We start from the raw sequence: 6294 nt of genomic DNA on the forward strand, positions 1-6294 counted from the left end.
CCCGGTTTTCCTTGTGACAAAAGTGGGGAATGATCATTTTGGGTAATTTTCAAACAAGTTGATTTTGTGAAAAATTGAATAGCTAAACCTTTATTAAAATTAGGATTTTTGTAAGGTTTGATGAGCAAAGTTTTCATAAATATATGTGTGATAAGCTCCAACGCCCGCTTGGATGTGGCTTGTATGAGTGTGAACATTGTAAATAATGTACCCAAAATCATGCAGTTTGGATACATTATGATGAATGTAACACACACATTTAAGTAAAAATATTTAAAATAAGTCCTCTTTATAACTATGACCCTTTTTTGTAATTTCCTTGAGACTAAACATACCCGTATTTTCTTTATTTATAAAGCATAGGTTTGGCATTTAGAATGTCATGGCTTGGTATGCATAAATATCAGCTGAAGATTCACAAAACTGTGGTCTTCTACCCATGACGCAGTGTCTTTTTGAATGGAAATGGCGTCAAACACGAATGATGTTGTTTTGGATATCCTTCCATAAAACAAAATAGTGCTTAATGAGGTTTTGTTTGGGGGTTGAGGTTGGGGTTTTTTTTTGGGTGTGTTTTTTTTTGTTTGTTTGGGGGTTTTTTGGGGTTTTTTTTTTTTCTTTGTTGTTGTTTTTTTTGGGGGGAGGTTAACGCTGGACAGCTTACAGTGTACAGTTGGTTTTGAAATGCTTTTGTTTGATGACTATGAATGCATACGTCAGTTATGAAGTGTCCTCGTAGTACGTTTGTTTAAAAGTCAATAAACCTAGTGTCCCCGTGACCCCGATTAATTTACATCATACTTTGATTAGATCTGGAGGGATCATCCACTACTTGCGTGTGTGTATGTGTGTGTGTGTGTGTGTGTGTGTGCGTGTTTGTGTGTGTGTGTGTGCGTTTGTGTGTGTGTGTGTGTGTGTGCGTGTGTGTGGGTGTGGGTGTGTGTGTGCTTGCGTGTGTACAGTTGATACTGGAACCTTCACCTGTCCATAACGGCCACCATAAATCCTGCCCAATGCATTTCCTTCTTTATTTTACCTGTATATAATAGCCAAAATGAATGGCTGAACCTGCTATAACGGCCACAAAATTACAAGGGCAGCTATTTGTTGTCCAAAATGGACAGATGAACTTGTCATAACGGTTGCAACATATATACATGTATTGGCCTGCCCCAGTCACAATATAAAGTTATTGTTTTTCTTAAAGGGACACACCCTAGTTACGGCTAGTTGTTAACCATTACGGCGTTATTTTTCGCTATTAAAACCATTTTTTCACAAATAAAATTGCACTTTACTTACCGTTTATTATTTAGAATATACATTTCCATTCACCTGAAGTGTTTTTTGGTAATCCTGGTTTTTGTAATACCACAAAATGCATTTTTCGTATTTCATAAATCGCACGCACGTCTGAGAAAAAACCGTGAGCAGACAAGGTCTAATCTATTTTTAGAGGGGATATTTCCATTTCAATGTCACAGACGTTGGTATATCACGTGACCGTTATCATTTTGGTTCGGTTTGTTTTCTCGTGCACGGTTCGCGCAATCAACATCCGATTTGTTGTTGTTCATTTGTGAGATTTTTCTTCACAGTTCGTGAACATTGTCGGTAACAATAAAGTTCAGACAAGTAAGTGTCTCAATACAATACGTTACAAACCCTTAAAACCAATAATTTTGCTATGTCTTACAATATCTGGAGAGGGGATACAACCAGGACAGAACAGTTGGAACATGTCCAGGAGAGGTGAAAGAAACGCACCCAAGTCTGTGAAATTTGTCGTGACGTAGGCATTGTTGTGCTTCGAGCGACATCTACCGGTGACATCAGAATACTAACTTTCAAAATTATTTCAAGCAATTGGGACATGGGGATTCCCATGGTATTTATCGATATAAAATCTGCTTTTTCACTCCATTTGATAAAAACGTGATCTAAGTGTGTTACAGGTTTGTAGATTAACCAAATTATAATTTATTTTCGCTGGATGGAACTAGGGTGTGCGGGTTTAAGTTATAACAAAACAGGTACATGCTTCAGTGCATAGTTTACACATTAGCAAACTGGCCCCTTATAGTTGGGAGTCGCTAAACGTTTTTAAATATATTTTGACTGGTTCCCACAGTGATCGTATCTAGCTTTTGAACCAGTCTAGCTAGCGTTAGCAATAAACGACTGACTGAACTTTGAACTGCTAGCGATAGATAAAAATGAACGAAATATGTATTTTTTAAAGGGACATTCCCGAGTTTGCTGCATTGTAAGATGTTTCCGACTAATAAAATATTTCTACGATAAACTTACATATTAAATATATTTTCTTGTTTAGAATATCAGTGTCTGTATAATCAATGTGTTTCTGGTCGTCTTAATATTTGTAACAAGCCCAAACTGGATTTTGTCTTCAAATAATTTCGTACTTAAGAAAAAATATTGTTTAGGAAATAAAATGAAAATTAACCTAGTACAAATATTAGAACGATCAGAAACACGTTTAATATACAGCCACTAATATTCTAAACAAGAAAATATATTTAATATATAAGTTTAATCGTAGAAACATTTTATTAGTCGATAACATCAATAATACGCGGGATACATGATAATTACCATGATACTAGTAGTTGAACAAAATACCTTTTGGACGAGTTAAAAGTATATAATTCTTGTGTATACAGATGGATCACGGGATGGGAATTCTGTGGCTTGTGCTACAGTATTTCCACCAGACACTAACATTTCCATGCGACTGCCTGACTCGGCATCGATCTTTAGTGCTGAAGTTTGGGCAGTCATTAAAGCCTTAGAAGAAATCAAGGATTCTAGTGCATCAAAATTTATTGTTTTTACCGACTCACTTTCGTGTCTCCAAGCTTTGCGCAATATGAAGCAGGACCATCCCTTAATTGGGATGGTGATACGAAAGTGTGTCTTTCTATCTATTGCCAATAAAGATGTTGTATTTTGTTGGGTGCCCAGCCATGTTGGCATCAGGGGTAATGAAAAGGCGGATTCTGCTGCCAAGTCTGCTTTGGATTTGACTCATGCCAGGGTTGGTGTACCTTATACTGATTTTAAATATTGTATCCACTAATTTATCTTTTCGACTTGGCAACGTGATTGGGACGGTGCGGTTGCGAATAAGCTTCATACCATCAAGCCAGTCTTGGGAGAGTAGCAGTCCTCCTATAGACAGTGCAGGAAGGATGATATTGTCTTGTGTCGTGCCCGCATCGGTCATACTTACTTGACCCATTCATTTATCTTAAAGAAAGATCCTCCACCTCAGTGTGAGCACTGTCAGTGTACTCGGACTGTGCGCCACATTTTGGTGGAGTGTAAGCATTTGTCAGTAATTCGAAAAGATTTATTTGGTCAAACAAATGTGATGGAATCATTTCGATTCCATCCAGAAATTATTTTACAATTTTTACGTGATACTCAATTTTATTCTAAATTTTAATTATATCTATCTGTGATATTTGTATTTTTACACAGTCCTTTACATTGTCTTTTTATTTAACTGTTGGATTTTTATATTGATGTTGATCATCACTTTGTTTTCCCCATTACCAGTTTGACACCCAATAGCCGATGTATTGTTCGTGCTGGGGTGTCGTTATACATTCATTCATTCATTTATATAATTTTAGGCCATTTAGTAGATGATATGCAGTGCGGTTCTGACATTAAAGCATAAAAGAGGGGGAATCTTTGCTTACGTCCATTAGCACTGAGAGGTCTATAGTTCGTCCCACAGGGAACGCCTTTTATCATATTATGGAATTTACTACAAGTTATTTATTTCTTAGCCGATTGTTTTGTAAATTGCTTACAAAAATTGTTTGTTTTTTTTGTTATTTCCAAAATACTTTTAGTTTTCTTATTACGTCAAACCTAACTGAAATTATATATTTAAAAAAAAAAAAAAAAAAAAAAAAAATATTTTTGTAGGAGGATGGGACAGAGTATAGTCTACACACTTTCACTTGGACGTGCTTTAAGTTCAATATATAAATTAATTTATTCACTTATTTACAATAAATTCATAAAATCAACCTAATCAGAACATATGAAGGAAAAAACCCTTTAAAAGCTCTAAACGTATTTCACTTACCTTAGTCAGAACGACTTGTAGCTACGGTACAGATGTGAGTGTTGAACTGGAATTCTGAGGCGATTTTTATACAGAAAAGTTGATAACTTTGATGGATTTAATTTCCTGATTGCAAACTTATCCCTCACCGCTGGGTTTTCCTTTCTATCTTAAGGCTTATTACGATTACTAAATTTATTTTTTCAAACGAAAATGACATTAGTTAATATGTTTGTATGATTAATTATTAATTGATTAAATAAACATGTTTTTTGTATATATACCTATATATATATATATATATATATATATATATATATATATATATATATATATATATATATATATATATATAGAAAGATGCAGCTGGGGGCGTTGCTATTTTTGTTAGTGACATACCTCCAAATAAAGATTTACGGAACGGGATTACATCCCTGATTTGCATAGAATGCAATTACGTTTGTCGGTCGAATTTAAGGAATTTAGGAATTTCTTACACTTCCAATTGTGTTTATGATAACACACACCAAAAAATACACGTGTGTGTTATCTATTTATAGACCTCTGCGCGTGCTGTAACCTCACCGTGGTGCAGGGTGTAACATTCTCTCTGAGAATGGCCAATACAGCACAAATTGAAATTTTGAGTAAAAGTCAGTATCTATCTGTGATATTTGTATTTTTGCACAGTTCTTACACTCTTTTTATTTAAATCTTGAATTTTTATATTGATGTTGATCATCACCTTATTTGTTTGCATTACCATAGTTTGCCATCCAATAGCCGATGTATTTTTCATGCTGGGGTGTCGTTAAGCATTCATTCATTCATTCATTCATTCATTATATTTATAGACATACGACTAGCTGTTCCTACGTGACTTTTAAATGGCTAATTTAATCTGAAACGAACTGATTAGCTACAAGCGTAACGGTTGGAAAATACCTTTAAATTTAGTTTAAACCTGTTAGTTGTTGGGGTTGTTGTTTGGGGGGAGGGGGGGGGGGGTATTTTGCGGGGTTTTCTATCTTGTGTGTGTTGTTGTTGCTGCTGCTGTTGCTGTTGTTGTCGTTGTTGTTATTGTAGCCCTGTACATTGTGACCGATTCGCGATTAAAACATTTTATATTATCTATATAAAAAATAAAAGAAGGCGCCATTTGGATTCTAGGTGGAACAGTTAACGTAGATGTCATTTTTGTTGCTGTTTTGTTGTTGTTGTTGTTGTTGTTGTTGTTTTGTTTTGTTTTTGTTGGGTTTGGGTTTTTTAAAGAATATTTAAGAAATGGAATACTCCATTCGTGTCCGCTAGATACCATTTATCTTACAGTTCGTTATTTCAAAAGGAATCCAACTCGCTCACCCCACCCCTTTACATATGGCTTGAAACAACTTGTTTGATAAATGGTATGATATAGAGACCAGTTTCAGTGAGAATAAGCATTCGGTTCTGAAGCATATCAATATTTATAAACAGACAATTGCTATGCACATAGCTACCTTTTTATTAGTATTCCTATGCTTTAAATGAGCACTGAACTGGCCGATATGTAGCAAAGTTTACTGCACGGGTGTACAAAACCTGTAGCATGCATCAGCCGAAAATATTGTCAACTACGTTACCTGTTTCGGTAAGTGAAATGTTTAGTGGTATAGCTTATAGACAAAAGTTTTCAATATTTGGGGGTTTTTTCAAAACATGTATGGTGTTCAACCTAACATGTACTTATAATAATTTATAAAAATGATATTAAATATTTTAAGGCATATTACAAAATGGCGTCTTCAAGAAGCAATGTTAATCGATATCAATTTTTGAAAACGAATATAACAATTCTGATGTTTTGCAATCGTGTTATAAGTGGAGTATACTAATATTATAATAGTAAATTGTTTGGTTAGAAAATATAAGCTGCAGTCTTAGTTTTAAAAATATATATAAACACATCCAGAAAGATGTTTATGTCAAAACATATGAGGACCATATATTTTGGCAACTATCTGTAAAGAGAGTTTTTTCCAGCAGACGCCGTGAACAATCATGTGACTTCCGTACCTAGATGGCAGTACAGGTGAGAACAAACAAAAATAGTTTTTAAAATTAGTCTTTGAAAATCATAAAACAGGTATTAAGAAATGTGGCATGTTTATGAGTGGGTTAAGTTCATACTTCCTTTTCTCGTTTCAATCTTA

General features: G+C 34.6%; 1 protein-coding gene across 1 annotated transcript in view; it reads right to left on the reverse strand.

Moving 5' to 3' along the window:
* Positions 1-4258, reverse strand: part of LOC121382617 — an 8415-nt gene extending 4157 nt beyond the window's left edge. The window contains exon 1 of the mRNA XM_041512141.1: positions 4124-4258. The gene's annotated coding sequence lies outside the window, so the exon portion shown is untranslated. The remainder of the gene's footprint in view (positions 1-4123) is intronic.
* Positions 4259-6294: the final 2036 nt, after the last annotated feature.

Source organism: Gigantopelta aegis, chromosome 10, assembly GCF_016097555.1.
Source record: "Gigantopelta aegis isolate Gae_Host chromosome 10, Gae_host_genome, whole genome shotgun sequence".
NCBI classification, from domain to species: Eukaryota; Metazoa; Mollusca; class Gastropoda; order Neomphalida; family Peltospiridae; genus Gigantopelta; species Gigantopelta aegis.